The sequence below is a fragment of the Mesoplodon bidens genome, assembly GCF_964165515.1.
Source record: "Mesoplodon bidens genome assembly, chromosome: 16".
In the NCBI taxonomy this organism is placed as follows: domain Eukaryota; kingdom Metazoa; phylum Chordata; class Mammalia; order Artiodactyla; family Ziphiidae; genus Mesoplodon; species Mesoplodon bidens.
The window spans coordinates 22,368,916-22,387,520 of NC_138173.1; the positions used below are offsets into that span (position 1 = coordinate 22,368,916).

The window sequence follows — 18,605 nt, forward strand, 5'->3', positions numbered from 1 at the left end:
ACCTAAGAACAATATAATACAACTTTTCACATGGAACATTGACCAAGATAGACTAAATTCTAGCCCATAAAATAAATTTCAAACAATCGAACTCAAAGAAAGAAGATTTTCTGACCACAAATACTTAAATAAGAAATCAATAACAAAAACATAACTGAAAAAATCTTCAAATATTTTGAAATTAAAGAAAAGCAAATTAAACCCAAACTAAACAGAAGGAAATAATAAAGAGTACAAGTCAATGAACTCAAAAATATAATAACAAAAAAGAAAATCAATAAAACAGAATGTAGTCTTATAAAAAATTGATGAATCCTTATATAGGCTGACCAAAGAGAGAGAGAGAGAATGCACCAATTAACAACATCAGGAATGAACATGGGGCATCACTACTGATCCCACAGATACTAAGTTTTGCTTCTCATTTTATTGCACTTCTCTGATGATGCATTTTTTACACGTTTAAGTTTTATGGCAACCCTGAATCATGCAAATCTATTGAAACTATTTTTTCAACAGCGTTTGCTCACTTCATGTCTCTGTCACATTTTAGTAATTATCACAATATTTCAAACTTTTTCATTATTGTTATATTTGTTATGGTGATGTGTGATCAGTGATCTTTGGTGTTATTACCATGACTTGCTAAAGTCTCAAATGATGGCTAGCATTTTTTAGCAATAAAGTATTTTTTAATTAAGGTGTGTACATTTTTTTAGACATAATGCTATTACATATGTAATAAATTACAATATAGTATAAACATAATTTTTGCATACACTGGGAAACCAACAATTTTGTGACTTACTTTACTGCAATGTTCACTTTATTGTAGTGGTCTGGAACAAAACACACAATATTACTAAGGTATGCCTGTACTGTGAACAACACTGTGGCCATAAGATCAACAACTTGGATCAGCACACTTTTCCTATAATGCATCAGGTAGTAAATATCTTAGACTTTGGGGGTCCCTATTGGAACTACTCAATTCTGCAGTCATAGCATCAAGCTGCTCTAGTTATTACTATTTATTTACTAGTAAACAAGTGAATCCCTTTTCCTTAAGATAAGAAAAGGGACAAAGATATCCACTTTCACCACTCTTATTCAACATTTTACTATAGGTCCTAGACAGTTCAATAAAAAAGAAAAATGAGAAAGTAATAAGCATAGGAATTGGAAAGGAAGAAATAGAACTGTCTTTTTATTTAAAGATGATATTATTATCTACAGAAAAATATTCCAAAGAGTCTACAAAAACAGTTACTAGAATTACTAAGTGGTTTAGAAAGGTGAGAGGAAACAAGGTGAATACACAAAAAACAAATGCATATCTATACATATCTAGCTATGAACAATTTGTAATTTAAATTTTAAAATGCCATTTACAGCAATGTCAAATATCTGAAATAGTTAAGGATAACAAAATATATGCAAAACTTTTTACACCAAAATCTGAAAAATCTTGATGAGAGAAATTAAAGACTTACAGAGGTGAAGAAATATACTATATTCATGGGTTGGAAGACATTGCTTACATGTGAACTCTTCCTAAGTGTATCTATGGATTCAAAGAAATATCAATCAAAATCCCATATAACATTTTTTGAAGAAGTACTTAAAATAGGTAAAATATTTCTAAAAGAGAACAAAGTTTGAGGACACACACTAGTTGATCTCAAAACTTGCCATGAAGTTACAATGATCAAGAAAATGCAATAGGTTATATACATCGATCAATGGAATAGAATAGTTTCCAAGTAGATCAACGTGTGTATAGTCAATTGATTTTGACAAAGATATCAAAATAATTCGATGGAGCAAGGATAGTCTTTCCAAAAACTGTGCTGGAACAATTAGACATCCATATGCAAAAAATAAGATAAATAAAATAACCATCAACCCTTATTTTTTACCAGATAAAAAACTAACTTGAAATGGATCATATGCTTTAATAATAAATAATTTAAAAAATTTTGTTGGTAAGGTGAACTTAATAAAATTGAAACTTCTAATCTTTGAATGACCACTGTTAAGAAAATAGAAAGATAAGACACTGGGAGAAAATATTTACAAAACATATACTATCTATTAAATAACTTTGATTTAAAATATATAAATATTTACCACAATAATAAACAAACAACACAATTTTTTAAATGGATAAAATATTTCAACAGATATTTCACCAAAGAAGAAATGTGAGTGGCAGATAATCACCTGAAAATATGTTTAAAATAATTTTACTCATTAAGAAAATTTCCATTGAAACCACAATGAGATACCACTACACAGCTTCTAAAATAGCTTAAAAAAAACAAACAAAGGAAAAACAAGTGATACAAGGAGTTTACAAAGATGAAGTGCCACTGGAACACATACATTTCTGGTGGGAATGCAAAATGTAACACTTTGGGAAAGAGTTTGGCTGCTTCTTCTAAAGAGAGACATAGGGAATTCCCTGGAGGTCCAGTGGTTAGGACTTTGCGATTTCACTGCCAAGGGCGTGGGTTCAATCCCTGGTCAGGGAACTAAGACCCCGCAAGCCAGGCAGTGCAGCCATAAATAAACAAACAAACAAACAAACAAATAAATATTTACCAAAGAAAACTAAAAACACAGGTCCCCACAAATGTTTAGAGCAGATTTATTCATAGTAGCCAAAATCTAGAATGAAGCCAAACATCCATCAACAGGTAAATATATAGATAGATAACTCATGGCACAACCATATGATAAGATTCTCAGCAATGAGACAGAGTTAAATGAGCAATAAATAGAGCCAAACTACTGATATATGCAACAATATGGATCAACCTCAAAAACACTATTGTAGGTGAGAGAAGCCAGATACAAAAATCTATGTACTATGTGATTCTATTTGTATGACATTTTATAGAAGGCAAAACTACTGTATAGGGGTTGAAAGCAGATAAGCAGTTCCAGGAGCTGGGGCTGAAGGAGTCAATCACCTTTGCCTCGTTTTGAACTTTATACAAATGGAACAATATAGTATATCTTTTTTCAGGTCTGGCTCCTTTTGGTCAGCAGTACATTTGTGATCTTCATCCATATTCTTGTACAGAGATATCATTTGTTCATTCTCATTTTTATAGTATTCTATGCATAACTATGCCATGATTTACTTATCAAACTGACTGCTGGTGTCACACTCACATTTTAAAATTATAACATAATAGCTTAATTGGCTAAAATTATTTTTTAGTTAGATTCTTAAAATTCTCATTTTTAAATTCTTATTTAAGTCTTAGTTAAGCCCTACAAAATCTAAATGGGATTTTCCTTACCAAGTCACCTCTTAAGCAGACATTAAAACTCAGTATATATCCATACCATGCATTGACTTTTTTACTGAAAAATCCCCTTTATCATTTGGTCAGTTTGGGTTTACCCCCAAATATTATCACATCTGATTTGCCACTAACTACCCACTCGTATATTTTCTCCCATCAATGGAATTTCTTTCTTCTTCATGGATTTTCTAATTTAAAGCTGGAGATACTATCACCCTTCCCATTTATGACAGTCAATAATTTCAGAATAATTGTCTCTTAGATTATGGTAGTATTGGCCTTCTCCTCAAACATCATCAACATACTCCCTGAAAGAAAAGGAAGAGGAGTGCTGGCTCTCAGTTCACACACAGTTTAGATGATAAGGGATTCTGTCCCAAACAATGACCATAATTAACTAGCGTAGCTGAGATATAAGGCAAAACCCGTGAGTACATTACCTTCAATTACTGTAGTACATGGAGCCACAGGTATATGAGTTAATTTTAAATGAAGAGGCTCTGGCAGGAGTGTGTTTCTGAGTCTCAGAAACCTGCACACATCAAGGTAACAAGGTTAGGTTTAAACTTGGTTGACTATTGAGTTTTTGCATTTTATTGTTGCAGTGAAAATCGTGTCATGAATACTCCATTTATTTCTCTACATAGGATGTTCCTAATTAATCTGTTATTCAAAAGCCACCAGTATTATATTAGTAACTGCAATATTTCATGACACTGACTAAAGCCCAGAAGCAGGTTCCTGTGGCCCAATTAATTTTTTAAAAACTTTTTACTCAGCGAGATGCTGCCTACCTGGATCTTTGAATGAAAGGATATTGGGCCTCCCTGGTGGCGCAGAGGTTGAGAGTCCGCCTGCCGATGCAGGGGATACGGGTTCGTGCCCCAGTCCGGGAGGATCCCATATGCCGCGGAGCGGCTGGGCCCGTGAGCCATGGCCACTGGGCCTGCGTGTCCGGAGCCTGTGCTCCACAACAGGAGAGGCCACAACAGTGAGAGGCCCACATACCGAAAAAAAAAAAAAAAAAAAAAAAGAAGATATTAATGAAGCTGCAATGTAGATGATTATATTGAAAGTGATGAAGAATTTATTAGGAAGACAGCCATCACAGGCTGTACAGTATATGAGGCATAAAACTGCTAAAAGTAATGACAGAGTATAGTTTAGGCAAGTAATGGGCAGTAGTGATACAAAAGGAGAGCTTGGAGATATATTATTTAGTAATAAAGTTCCCATATAAATTGAAATATGAGGTGGAAAGATTAACATGGTCATACAAGTCATCTTTAATGTTCATAGCCAAGTTCTGGCTTTTAGAAAGAGTAAACTGAATTTATGCTTGTGACAACATGTAAGTCAAAACGCTTATTTATACATTTCATGCAAATGACTGCAGACCTTTGGTTTGCAGTTACCAAAGTAATGTTTAGTAGCATTTAAATTTATTACATTAACATTGGATCAGGAGCTGTATTTCTACCTGTCAAATGACTAACATTTGTAGGTCATATCATCAATAAATAGACCGCAGTTCACAGACCCCTGCACTGCTAGTCCCAAATCTATGAACAAAAGATTTTACATTTTGTTTTTCCACCTTAAACTGAATATAGTTGTGTTCTCATTTACTCCATCATAATATTCTAATATTATTGACACAAACCTTTTGGTCTTCTGGTATGTTTGCTTCCATGAAGGGGATGCATAGTCCTCTAATTAAGAGCAAGGGCTTTTGATGGAAGTAGACCTAAATGAAAACCCTAATAGCCAATTACCAACTGGGTGACCTTAGTTAAATGACTTATAACTCTGGTCTCATTTTTCTCATCTATAATAGGGACATAATAATACCAGTCTCATGGAATTATTATAAAAATTCAATAAAGTATATAAAAATGTATCTAGCCTATGGTAACTAACTCAATTATTATCATCATAATTATCATTATCAATACGTTCTGGGAGTTTCCATAATAGAAAGTGGCATCAAAATTCTTGAAGGAGAGGCAAAACATACTTTATTCTTCACATATTCTCATCTCAGCTTCATTTCTAAAGTTAAAGGTCTGAAGGTTAACTTGTGTCTAATGAGGTGTGTAAGTAAATTGACAGCCATTTGGATTTAATACAAATGCTTTTATAAAAATGCTTGTCTTTTATGATTTCTTAGAAGTGGGTATAAAATTGGGACTGTAGAATAAAACTAAACTGGATTTTGAGAAAACATAAATATTTACAAAACATTTTATTCTGAATTTGAAACCTTTCCTATTTAATGTCAATCACATAAAGAATGGGAATAAGATTTCCACTTTAAACACAGTAGTAACAGAGGCCTTAATAAGAAAATGGCATCTGAGTAAAGGCCTGATAAAAGGGAATATATAAGCCATATGAAACTCAGAGGAGAGATTTCAGGTAAAGGGAATAACCAGTGCAAACACCCTAAGATGCAAACAGAGGCATAGTAAAGGAGGGTGTGGTCAGTGGAAGTAGTTCACCATGGTTGTAGTCAATAAGGTGTGCACTGTCTACAGAAAATCTTAATAATAAGACTGATTAAATGTTTATTATCTTCATGAACTGACAAGTGTAAACGATATCAGTGATAAAATACTCCTCCCTAAAAAAAAAACATAGTCTATTGATCTAAGATCTAAACAACTGCTGTGGTTTCTATTGAGCTCAATGGCCTGCTGCCACTGGCCCATCTTTGGAAACATACCAAGAAGGAACAGCATGGGACAAGTGTGTCTGGATCAGATTGAATGGGAACAGGAGCTGTAGATGAGTGGGTCAATGATGAATAGCATGGCCAGAATATGTAGGGTTTTGTAAGCTCTGTTTGGACTTGAACTTTTACTCTACAAGATGGAAAGGAATTGGATGGGTTAGAGTAGAGGGTTTTCAAGATATAACTCATACGGTCTACCCTGGTGGCGCAGGGTCTGCCTGCCGATGCAGGGGACACAGGTTCGTGCCCCGGTCCGGGAAAATCCCTCATGCCGCGGAGCAGCTGGGCCCGTGAGCCATGGCCGCTGAGCCTGTGCTCCGCAACGGGAGAGGCCACAACAGTGAGAGGCCCACATACCGAAAAAAAAAAAAAATTACTTTTGCTTGATGCCAAGTAATTCTCTAGCTACCTTTTCTCTCTTCCTAATTTCACAGTACGGTTTATCAAAAATTGTACTTTTTTCTCATTGTCTGTATCTTCTTATCTTTATGTACCTCGTAACTCACACAATTTTGCTATTTTCTTCTTACTTATCTGCACTGGAATTGCATTCAACAACATTTAATTTGTGATTAAATTGAATGAATATTGTTTGGTCATTATGTCACCTTTCAGCAATATTTGATTTTGTTGATCAAACTTGTCGTCTCAGAAAAACCTTTCACCTTAACAACAGTAGCATCTTAACCTGCTACTCCTTCCTCCTGCCTCTGGACATCCTTATCTCTTTCATTGGGCACTCTCACTTTGCCCTCTCCCAAGAGATGTGTATTTCTCAGAAGCTCTCTTCTGCCCTTGATAGATGGTCTCATCTACTCTTGTGATTCCAGCCACCATATATATCACAGATCTTGACCTAAACCTTACATATCTCTCTCCTGAGTCCCTTACAGACCTAACTAATTGCCAACTGAAAAACTCTGCCCAAATATAACATGGACACTTAAAACTAATTATGTGATATTACTGAACGATTAATTTTACCTTCAATACTTACTTCCACTATTCATCTCTCTACATCATTTATACCACCACTATTTGTACAGTTGTCCAAGTTGGATAATGGGGAAACACTGAAGACTCTGGACTCTGACAACCCTCAGAATGGGAGAAAATACTTGCAAAAGAAGCAACTGACAAGGGTTAATCTCCAAAATATATAAACATAAATAAATTTGTAAAATATATAAACAACACATGCAGATCAATATAAAAAAAAAACCCAATGAAAAAATGGATGGAAGATCTAAATAGACATTTCTCCAAAGATGGCCAACACACACATGAAAAGGTGCTCAACATCACTAATTATGAGAGAAAAGCAAATCAAAACTACAAGGAGGAATCACATCACACTGATCAGAATGGCCATCATCAAAAAATCTACAAACAATAAATGCTGGAGAGGATGTGGAGAAAAAGGAACCCTCCTACACTGTTGGTGGGAATGTAAATTGGTACAGCCACTATGGAGAACAGTATGGAGATTCTTAAAGAACTAAGCATAGAACTACCATGTGACCCAGCAATCCCACTTCTGGGCATATACCTGGAGAAAAGCATAATTCAAAAAGATGCATGCACCCTAATATTCATTGCAGCTCTATTTACAATAGTCAGGACATTGAAGCAACCTAAATGTCCGTCAACAGAGAAAAGGATAAAGAAAATGTGGTACATATATACAATGGAATATTACTCAGCCATAATAAGGAATGAAATAGTGCCATTTGCAGAGACATGGATGGACCTAGATACTGTCATACAGAGTGAAGTAAGTCAGAAAGAGGAAAACAAATATCGTATAATATCACTTATATGTGGAATCTAGAAAAATGGTACAGATGAACTTATTTGCAAAGCAGAAGTAGAGACACAGATGTAGAGAACAAACACATGGATACCAAGGGGGGTGGGGAATGGGGGGGATGAATTGGGAGATTTGGATTGACATATATACACCACTATGTATAAAATAGATAACTAATAAGAAACTATGGTATAGCACAGGGAACTCTACTCAATGCTCTCTGGTGACCTAAATGGGTAGAAATATAAAAAAGAGGGAATATATGTATAGGTATGATTCACTTTGCTGTACAGCAGAAACTAACACAACATTGTAAAGCAACTATACTCTAATAAAAATTAATTTTAAAAAATAATAAAACTCTGGACTCTGTATAATCATCCCTCACCTTCACAATTAATTCAGTAACCAAGTACTGTCTAACCTAAATTCCTACTATCTCTCAATATTGTCTACTTTTATTCAAGCCTCTTGACACTACTTGGTTCTGAGCTACATTTTCTCTTATTTATGGAACATAAACAGTCTCTTAACTTTTAACAGAATAAATCTTTTAACAGAATAAATATTCATTGAGTACCTGCAACACTGGTAAATAAGGACATTGTTCACATGGAGTTTACAATGTAGTAGGGGAAATGAACTATAAAATATAACTATACCTCTCATAGGTAACTGGACAGCCAAGTTTTATAAGAACACATAGAAAGGGAATTTAATCTCTAATGGAAGTCATGAAAAGCCAGAGATTTAATGTTTATTTTGAAACTTATATGATGACAGTGTCTTAACCAAGGATTGAATGAGTAAAGAATGATACAAATTGATGACATAACCTGGAGAAAGTTCAGCATTAAGAGAAGTCTAACCCTGAAGTCTATTGAGTATTGCTGAAAATTTATGGAAGAAGGAGATGCTAAGTAAGGATAGAGAAACCAGATAAGGGTAGACTAGTAGGCAAGAGCACAGTGCTTGAAGCCTTTTTCCAAAAATTAAAGAGAAGCTATCAAAGAGCTCTAAGCCATTGAGTGAAATTTTCGTTGCAATGCGGAGAATAAACAAGACAGAAATAATACTGGAGTCAGGGAAAAAGTGACCTGGGATGTTACATCGAGTAAGAAATGTAAAAAATATGACAATGGGCATAGAGAAGAATGGACATATGTGTGTGTGTGTGTGTGTGTACAGTATAATTATGACAACTCTTTGGGATTGTTCCAATCAGAGTTTAAGGGAAGGGAGAAGAGTAAAGAATGACTCTCAGTTTCTTGCTTGGTTAATTGGGGTTAAAACAGTTTGCAATAAAAAAGAATTAGCTTAAGTCATTTAGTCATTTTAAGTGCATTCTGAATCCTATACAAATAAGTTTGAGAAATTTAAGAAAATTGTGTTTCCTTCAGTTTTGCATATCCTTTGTTATGCCATGTAAATTCCCTTCTTTTTCATATGATTAAAGAAAAATTATGAAAAAATAAGAAAGAAATGAGAGAAAATAAGATCTTATAAAAAATTATGAATGATCTTTATCTGTTTTTGTGATTACTGTAACTTCTTATTGTTTATCTCTCTATATACATATTCTGAGATATCTTCTCAGACCTGCTGAATGAATCTGTGAGGATTAAGTTTAACTAATCACTCAGATGAACCTAAAATTGGTTCACCTACAGGAATAACCAACATAAGAGAGCAGTCATGGTAGTCTCAAAATTAGAGAAGACTTCCCAATTATTCCCATTATGTCAAAGAGAGAATATGAGCAGGTACTTCAAGTATCCGAACTTCATATGATTAGATTCTGCAAAAGCATTTTAAATAGAAAAAATACATAGAAGAAAGATTAAGACAAAACTTCCCCAGGATAAAATGGATCCCATATTTTCACCAGATGCCTTTACTTAGGAAAAAGGAATGTTAAAGAATTGTAACAGTATCCAACCTGGAAAACAAAATACAGAAATTTTCACCACTAAGCCTGAACTCAGTATAACTCTGATTTAATGTTTTTTTCAAGCCTTACACAGCAGTTTCTATTTTTAAAATATTTATAAGTAACCCATTTTGTAGGAAAACACCTATCTTTCATCATAAGGAATATGACACTTTATACATTTATTCCAGCCTAACTTTTATACTTTATTTTCTACCATTTGGCAACTTATACCCTATGCTCTAGTCAAAAAAAAATTATCATTTACAATCACTTAAATATACTGTGTTGGTTCTCAAGTCCAGGATGTTCCTTCTGCCTGGTATGCCCCTGACCTCCTCTCCACATGGAAAATTCCTACTGACATTCAAAACCTAATTCCAAGACCCCCTCATTGTTGGCATCCTCTTCAATATCCCCTAGCAGAGTTATTGACTCCAAGTTCTGTTTTAAAAAGTTACATTTTTATGATCTATTTATTTAATAGCCTATCCCTATTCGATTGTAATGAGTTGTTTATGCATCTCTCACACTCTCTTTTGAGTCCCTCTGGCCTTTATTTTTTTCTTTTATCTCTTACCCATAAGCACAGTGCTTGCCCCATAGTACGTGCTCAATGTGTTGGCTGAGTGAAAAAAGACACCTTTTAGCTCTAATAATTTGTGAAATTTCATTTAAAATGACATCAGATTACCTTTTCTTTCCTAACTTAATTTCTAGTAGTATAGAATATACACTCAGAACACTGTCAGTGGCCTACAGAAACAGTGTTCTCACTGGACTTCATGCATATAGTCAACCCCCTTATAAATTTCTCTGGCATAAAACTGCCAGACATGTTCTTAAAAAAAAAAAAAAGAAAAGAAAAGATGTACCAACCCCTCACTTATTGGAAAACTTCCAGAAGCTCTCCATTCCTTTTTGTATCTTTTCTACTTGATTTTTCAAATACCTCTGTCTTACTTAATCTATTCAGAACCGCCTTTTCTACCTTTGGCTTTCAATTTCATTCATATCATTATCTGCACTTACCCATTGAACCTAAGCACATTTCAGTTTCTTATGCAAGTTTCCTCACTAGAGGTCAAAGAGGCAAGGACTATTGTGATAAAATATTAAATTATTAGATGATAGGACTTTGTTCTATTGGTCTGGGAAAATTACTACCTGAAGCAAAATAATTCTGGGAACTGAAGAGATCAGACCAGTAAGTTTTGTTTACTTCAGACTCAAATCAATGTCTTGTCTTTAACTGAGCTCTGGTTACATTTAGAAAAATGTACTGTAAATACAGTGAATGAGCAAGACCACTATCTGAGACGTGTCTGGGTCCTTAGTATAGTAACTGGGGGAATGGTAAGTGTTGGTCAATGTTTGCTGATTGATGACTCAATAGATCTGGTTAAGCCTCACCATAAGAATTCCAGATTTTTTAACAAGCTTCTCAGTCTTTTCATCCCAAAGAAGGAACTAAAGAAAACCAGATGACAAGAATTTCAAATTGTAAAATATCCTGGTTGTCAAATTTAAATAGGGATATCCTGTGCAATGGAGAGGCTGGCTGGTGCCAATTTCACATGTTGTTCTCTAGTGTCTGGACGAAGCCTGCTCTGCCAGTGAGCTGACAGGTCGAGAGCACTCCAGCTTCCACAGACACCCGAGAACTTTCTAGTTTTCATGGTGTTCCTGCCTTACCTAAGGGAAGGACTATATTCACAATGAAAAGAGTTATGATTAGTCACCAGTAGAGAGATTCTTCCACTTTCTGGGTGTCCATGTTAAGAGTCTGGTATAGTCAACACTCCCTCTAACATAGATCATGTATTGAAATGAGAAAACTCTCACCTAATATGGCCAGAGAGATTAAGGGAGTTGGCCCAGCTGACCCCAGGAGACACCTCTAATTCAAAACCTAAACCATTAACATAGTGATGTGATCAAGGAGACTTAGAGCACATAAGAGATTCAAAAAGCATATTAATCTACCTCCGGCAACACTGCCAGTTTAAAAGAACGATTAACCTTCTCTCCCACTTGATTCAACCTGGCTATGTATTATACCACTCTAAATGCTAACAGACTATGCTTTTGGCTTCCATTAGGTAGCACTTAGTATACACGAAAACTTTCTTCAAGAAGTAATTACTTTTGAAACCATAAACATTTCAGCTGGGAAAAGAGAAAAAGAAAGGAGGTGCAAGTAAAGGGAACTAGGAAAAAAATAAGAAAATACCCTCAAATATAAACATGTTGATTCAAAAAATAATTTAAAGGGGATTTAAATGATACTTGGTGAGCATTTATTCTGTTTCTGCTTTAAATAAAGCATTCTGTTCTATTTGTTAGGTGTTGTACTTGTTTATTATCTAATGTCTGTTAAAAACCTCTTGAAAGAGAATTATTCATTCTGGTATCCTAAGCACCTATCTGGATGAACAACACAAGCAATGGGAAGTCATGGGGCATAATGGACCTTGCAAAGGCTCTGGAATCCATCTCTTACTTACGGTCTTTGAGACTCAGGCTCCTCCTCTATGTAGTGTTCATAAAACTTAGTGGAGATAGAACACTAGGGACACAGAAGGTCAAAGTAGGTATTTACTACTAGTTTTCAAATATCTTCCTTTAGGAAAACAAATATACTTTATTTGCAATGGGGCTTTCTTGTGAATTTTATTCTTCTAAAGAAGAATATTTTTAGTGAACAATTGATTCGTTTGCCTCCCTGTGCTACTTTATTGACAATACTCAGGGAGGGGTGGTTTTCTCTCAAGCAGTTACCTCCATGTGAATTGTATTTCAGACCTTCCTAAAAGCATGTTTTCCTGCTCTTTCTTTCCACCTTATCCCAACTCTACTTAAAATATTGTGATCCTCTATTAAAATGCAAAGAACCCTGGGAAAATAAGGAGAAGCAAAATGTTTGTCACTGCCAGCTCTGGTATGCATATATCAGAGGCTAAATGATAACTGATGAAGACAGAAATGGGACCCATATCTGTCTGACTTCAGAAATCAGAAGTGTAGCTACTACAAACTGATGAACTGGACCTCAGAACAAGGCCTAGAGGGGAGAGGAGTCTTCTGATCAGAGGGGAAAGTAAACAAAGGGCAGTGTTTAATTATTTAATAATAAGTAAGAGAATGACTATGGCGTTTTTACAGAACAAGATACAATATTGAAATAACCCCCCCCAAAGTGACACAGAAACATAATGCAATCCTCTTAAGCTACAACCCTTCCTAAACCAAACCATACCATTCTCTTCACACAGCCTGGAAAGTCAAAGGAAAGGGGATACTGATCTGCGTCACACTGGTATTAGAAGCAGATCTAGTTTTAATGAAGTTTTATTTCATGGACTGAAGTTTCCCCCAAAAAAAGGGTAAGCTTTTTTCTCAAGAAACATCACTGTGTAATAATCAAGGAGCCAGGGATGGTGGTATTAATTGTTCCAAGTACAGGGATTTGTTTTGCAGAAAGAATACCAATCAGAAAGAGAATTGACTATAATTACTTAACAAAACTGCTTCAGAAGTAGATTTCTAAATCTACTTTTAGACCAATTGATAGTTAGAAAAATCTTACTAAGTTTATTCATTTAGAGGAAATCTGTGCAAGCCTCTGAAACCAAGAGGTATTGTATCAAAAGAGATAAGGTCACTAGACACTATGTAAGAGTTACTTCTTCCTCAAATGGCCACCATATAGTCATTTCTGACTATTACATTACCAAGAAGTAACAATGCATCTTTAGGAAACTAGTATGAAAGAAAAACATAATAAAAATTTTTGCAGGTGACTCTTTGATCTCATAGGTGTGTGTTAATTTTCCAAAGTTGGGACTGGATCTTGCCTTTAGAAAATTCTCCTTGAAATATCACATTGAAAATCTTCTCTTTTACTCCTTATTGTAAACACTGTATATGTTTTTAAGAAGACCAATAAAAAATATGGACTATGAAATTATTTTTCCAGTAGTGAAATTATGGAGAATACAACTTGCATTTCTACTGTATTCCCGCAAAAACAGGAAGTTCTTTTCCACAAAGACTCTCATCAATGTTAACTCTGGGAGAGGAGTATTTGTAGTTGTCTCATGCTTTGTGGTGAGAGACTTGCACTTTATTCCCTGTCTCTATTGTGAGAAACACGACACACTTTTGGCTGAGAATTCATGCTGTGGTCGGAAAAAAAAGAAACGAAAAATACACTCATTAACACTGCTCTTTAACAAGTTCAGCGAATGGGCTTCAGGCATTCTAAACAGCAGCAATTAAAAAATAACTTTAAAGTTCATACATTTCTTCCAGTAGGATGAAAAGCTGAGGTATGTTCACTTTAATTTTATGGTTTGGGTGAATACAGCGTTCGATTACTCCCTGTCAAAGCAGGAATCAACCTCTTACAGGGAATAAGTGCTAATTAAGAAAAACAGAGTAAGCATGTTATATTAAGCATATTTGTTTCTTTCCTGTGCACTTTGGCTGCACAAGCTCTAACCACAGTTTCCGGAGCGACCATCAGTGCTCACTAAGAATGCCAATGCAGTGTTGGGTCCAGTTAGTGGGGTGCAGAGACCAGTCAGAATGCTGATGCTTTCCACAAAGGAGATGAGGCTAGGGAGGCAAATGCAATCAGGGAGTATTACCTCTGTCTTGTGTGCCTGCTACAAAACAGTATCCTCTCAAGGCTACTCTATCCCTTCTTTGCCTTATACGTGTATGTGTAAGTTTGTATATGTAAGCTTTACAAGTCTCTAATAAGAGAAAACTGAAAATGCCCAGGAAAAAGACAAAACTGCTTCAACAGAGAAAGGTCTTTCTGTTCCACTTGAAGAGGATATAGAGATAATAACAGGAAATATCCATCCTCTGAAACTGTTTGAAACATGGATGCTTCCAAAATTTACTCAAGGTCTCACTGACCAGTCTATAAGTAATGTTAATTATGATTTCTTATGATTATGGTAGATAGCAAGTCTCAGTAGTATGCTAAAAATCTTTAACGCTCGTTGACCTTTTTTGTTGATAGCTTTCCTCCTCCCAGGCTCCAGCCAACACTAGCAGTAACAGATATCCAGATCTTAAGAGGATATAAGTATAATGGTGCACTGAACATGGAAAGGAAGAACCAGTAATGGTTACTATATATTCATAACGCGAATCAGCATCAAACTAAGGAATAAGCTTCCCCAAGAAGAAGTTGACAGCAAATAGTTTCTCCTCTTAATGAATTGAGGAAACAACTTTGAAGTTATCGGTAGCCACCGCTTCTGAAGCAACCAATAGCTTTGTAACCATTAGTTTACTTGTATTAGATTAATTTATATTAGGGTTTATTTAATACAATTGCTCACAAATGTTAAACCATTTTGTAGAGTAGTGTTCTGTATCTGTTTAAATGAAATGCTTTCCTAAGCTCAAGATCAGTGTTTTTATGTTGTGTAAATTATGAAATTACTGTGGAATATCTGGTAAACTTGATAGGAAACCCCAGATGTCAGCACTTTGCTGGGCAAGATTTAAAGTGGCCCACACCATTAACCCTCATCAGGAGTGCTCTCAGTGGGCTAAGTCATAAGGGCATGCCCATCCATTATATTCATCCAGGATAATGTGAGAGAGAATCAAAGGGCAGTCAGACAGGGACCTCTATGCTCAGATTCCACTGCCAAGAAATGGCCTAAGTCAGCTCTTGTTGTTGAAGAAAATAACCCTTTAAGAATCAGACTGAATCCTACTTTAAGTTTTAGAGGAGGAAGGATACTATTTAAACATTGATGAAATGTGCCTCTTTTTTTAATCAGCATAGAAATTTATTTGAATTCAAAATAATATGGTTATATTTAGCATAGTGTAATAATTATCTAAAACACATATCATCGTTGGCTCTGAAACAGTTCTAAAGATGTCATTCTTTTGGAGTCAAAAAATATGCAGTAAAAATGTACAAGGAAGCAAAAATATAAAACAAAACAAGTTTGCTGAGTATGGGAAGTTGTTACAAGAGGGGCACACCAAGAAAATGTAACAGAGTCCAAATTACATAAGACGCAGCAAGGAGTTCTCTTGCTTTAACAACTCCTAGAAAATAAACCAGTCATCTCAACACAAGAACATCACCACTGGGTTAACAGGACAAATTTTCTGAGGGACACAGGTAGTAACTCACTATACTTCCCCTTTCTCTAATACCTTTTCTCACACCAATTTCTTTTCTTTCCTCGAGGATAGATTTTATCCTGTTGAAAAAAAAATTTAGTTTTATTTGTAAATAATATCCTGAGTGAAGTAGGCAGCGTTTTAGCTGAAGATGCTCAGGAATCAAACTTTGGAAAAAGACCAATCAGCTAGCCAGCTAGCAGTTACCATCAGTGGCTTGCAGAAAAAAAAAAAAAAATACAGATGATATGTTTGCTAAATAGATAAAAAGAATAAGCAGTTTAAATGGGTGAAAAATCCCAGGATTTATTGTGACCTAGACCAGAGGTCCCTAACCTTTTTGGAACCAGGGACCGGTTTCCTGGAAGCAAATTTCTCCAGGGAGGTGGGGCAGGGTGTGTGAGGTTCAGACGATAATGTGAGCCATAGGGGGCGGCAGATGAAGCTTAGCTGACTTGCTTGCGACCCACCTCCTGCTGTGCAGCCCGGTTCCTAAAAGGCTGCAGACTGTTACCCGTCCGAGGCCAAGGAGTTGGGGACCCCTGACCTAGACACTCAAAAGCAGGCAGTTGACCTTTGATTACGCCCATTTTCCTGTGGAGTGAGCCATAGGGGCTCCAAGACACAGTTTGGTTTCAACAGTGTTCACAGCCAGAGGGCAAACTCAGAATGTCTCCTCCTCTTGCAGAAACTGGAACACGGATGAGAAGTCTTTTTCTGAGTAGCCCTTCACGCACACCATCCCTGCAGATCTGATGGGCTTGACTGCCCAGAAGGACCAGGCTCTTCGTGCTGGTAGCAGAGCCTCATGCTAATCCCAGATCCTTAGCCATGAGTGTTGCTCCGAATCTGCCTTGATAGTAATTAGCCGAGGGAACTCCATCCATCACCCCAGGTACAGGATTATAAGTGTCACTTGACCAACATCATCCTGAGCTCATATTTAGGATTTTAGCCAAGAGTTTTGGGTCAAGACCTAACCTGAGTCCCAGATTCATACCTTCAGCAATTCCAATCCTACTAACACCTAACAGCAAGTGTTTGCAGATCTTCGAAGCCTGGCCAGTCCCAACAGCTCCACGATGTACCACATGGAAGCCCATGCACCACAGCAGCTCAACCCCTCCCATCCTAAATGTAAGGTTGCCAGACGGAGCCGTTCCCACACCACCAGAAACAGGGGCATCCGTGAAAATGGCTCCTATTTTCTCAACTTCTTTGGTCAATTCTCTCAAAACCATAGGGTCAACAGTACTGGAATCTATTAATAGTGAGTCTTTCTTCACTTTTTTTTGTATTCCGTTTGCTCCAGAATAAGCTTCTAGCGCGCTGATGCATTGTAATAATTCTGTCAGCTTTTTCGGCTACATCCGCTGTGGAAGACACTACCGGGTTCACCTGCATCTAGAAGCTCTTTGCATGCATCAGGGAACACATCATCAACAATGAGTGGCTAGTCATGTTTCATGAGCTCTTTTGCCATTGGATTCCCCACGTTGCCTACTCCAGTGAATCCAACTGGAGTCTTAGAAGCTATTGACCTAGAACACAATGCTGCAAGGCTGGCCACCACCAGCTGCTGCGGACGACTCCTGTACCAGGAGACAGAAGGAGGCTGCCACGCGGCCCCCGCCCCTTCCTACGGTGACCTCCTCGACTCCCGGCTCACCCACTGGATGCTATAGGGTGCGTGGTGCGGAGGGTCGGCTAGGCTGTGGCAATTCTTAATATCTCTTTGTTACTGGGTTACACATACAATTTCACCTAGTGAGTAATTTAACAGAAGGAATTTTTTCCTGCGGCATTTTTGTGGCACAGCAGATAGAAGTGAGGTCACTATTTCTTTGAAAAACTGAATTAAAAATTTATAGAAAGTCATGATTCATTCTACAAATATGCTGAGTCAAAGAAACATGAAAATTGATAGGATGGAGGAAGAGTGCTAGACTTCCCTGATGCTCAACTGGGACCTTTCTTCTGGTGTCAGAACATGGTTGTGTAACTCCTTTAATCCCAGTGGATTTTCCAAAAATTCCAGAATCTTCAGATTTTGGTAGCCTCTGTTTACTGCCTTTGCCCCCCCATGCCAAACCTCCACCCCACCCCGCACACAGTTATTTTTTACCAGTTATCCCCCGGGGTGTTTTTCTTTATATAGTTATTGGAGCAGTTTGTTAGACTACTGACCCCCAGTGCAAAGGCCCCTCGACCCCGTTTCTCACCCTGTGTAGTTTTGTTCCACCTTGACCTGGGCTTGGTCACGTAACATGTTTTGGCCCAATGGCATATCAAGAGCTGAAGCTTGGAGAGTACTCGTGCTTTAGGTCTTGCCCTCATGGAAACCTGACATGTTAGGAAGCCTGGCTAACCTTGTGGAGACTAGGCACAGGTCGCAGCCAGCACCAATGGCCAGACATGTGAAAGCAACCAGCCCCAGTCCAGCAACCAGATGATGGCAACCTCAGTAGTCACCTCAGGTGAAAGCAAGATAGATCCACCCAGGAGCTTCCAGCCCATTCTGCTGATTCACAAATTGTGAGGAGATAAAGTGCCTGCTGTTTTAAACCACGTAGCTTAGGAGTAGTTCATCACACAGGAAGAGATATAACTATCTTCACTGTTACATTATCTTCCCATTTTATACCATGT

At 36.8% G+C, this 18,605-nt stretch overlaps 1 pseudogene across 1 annotated transcript; it reads right to left on the reverse strand.

Annotated features, from left to right (window-relative positions):
* Positions 1 to 16,620: 16,620 nt before the first annotated feature.
* On the reverse strand, positions 16,621 to 18,293 carry LOC308630002 (3-hydroxyisobutyrate dehydrogenase, mitochondrial-like; annotated as a pseudogene). Its single transcript has 2 exons — positions 18,144 to 18,293; positions 16,621 to 17,595 (listed from the first exon to the last, which is right to left on the reverse strand). The product of its transcript is annotated as a 3-hydroxyisobutyrate dehydrogenase, mitochondrial-like (transcript).
* Positions 18,294 to 18,605: the final 312 nt, after the last annotated feature.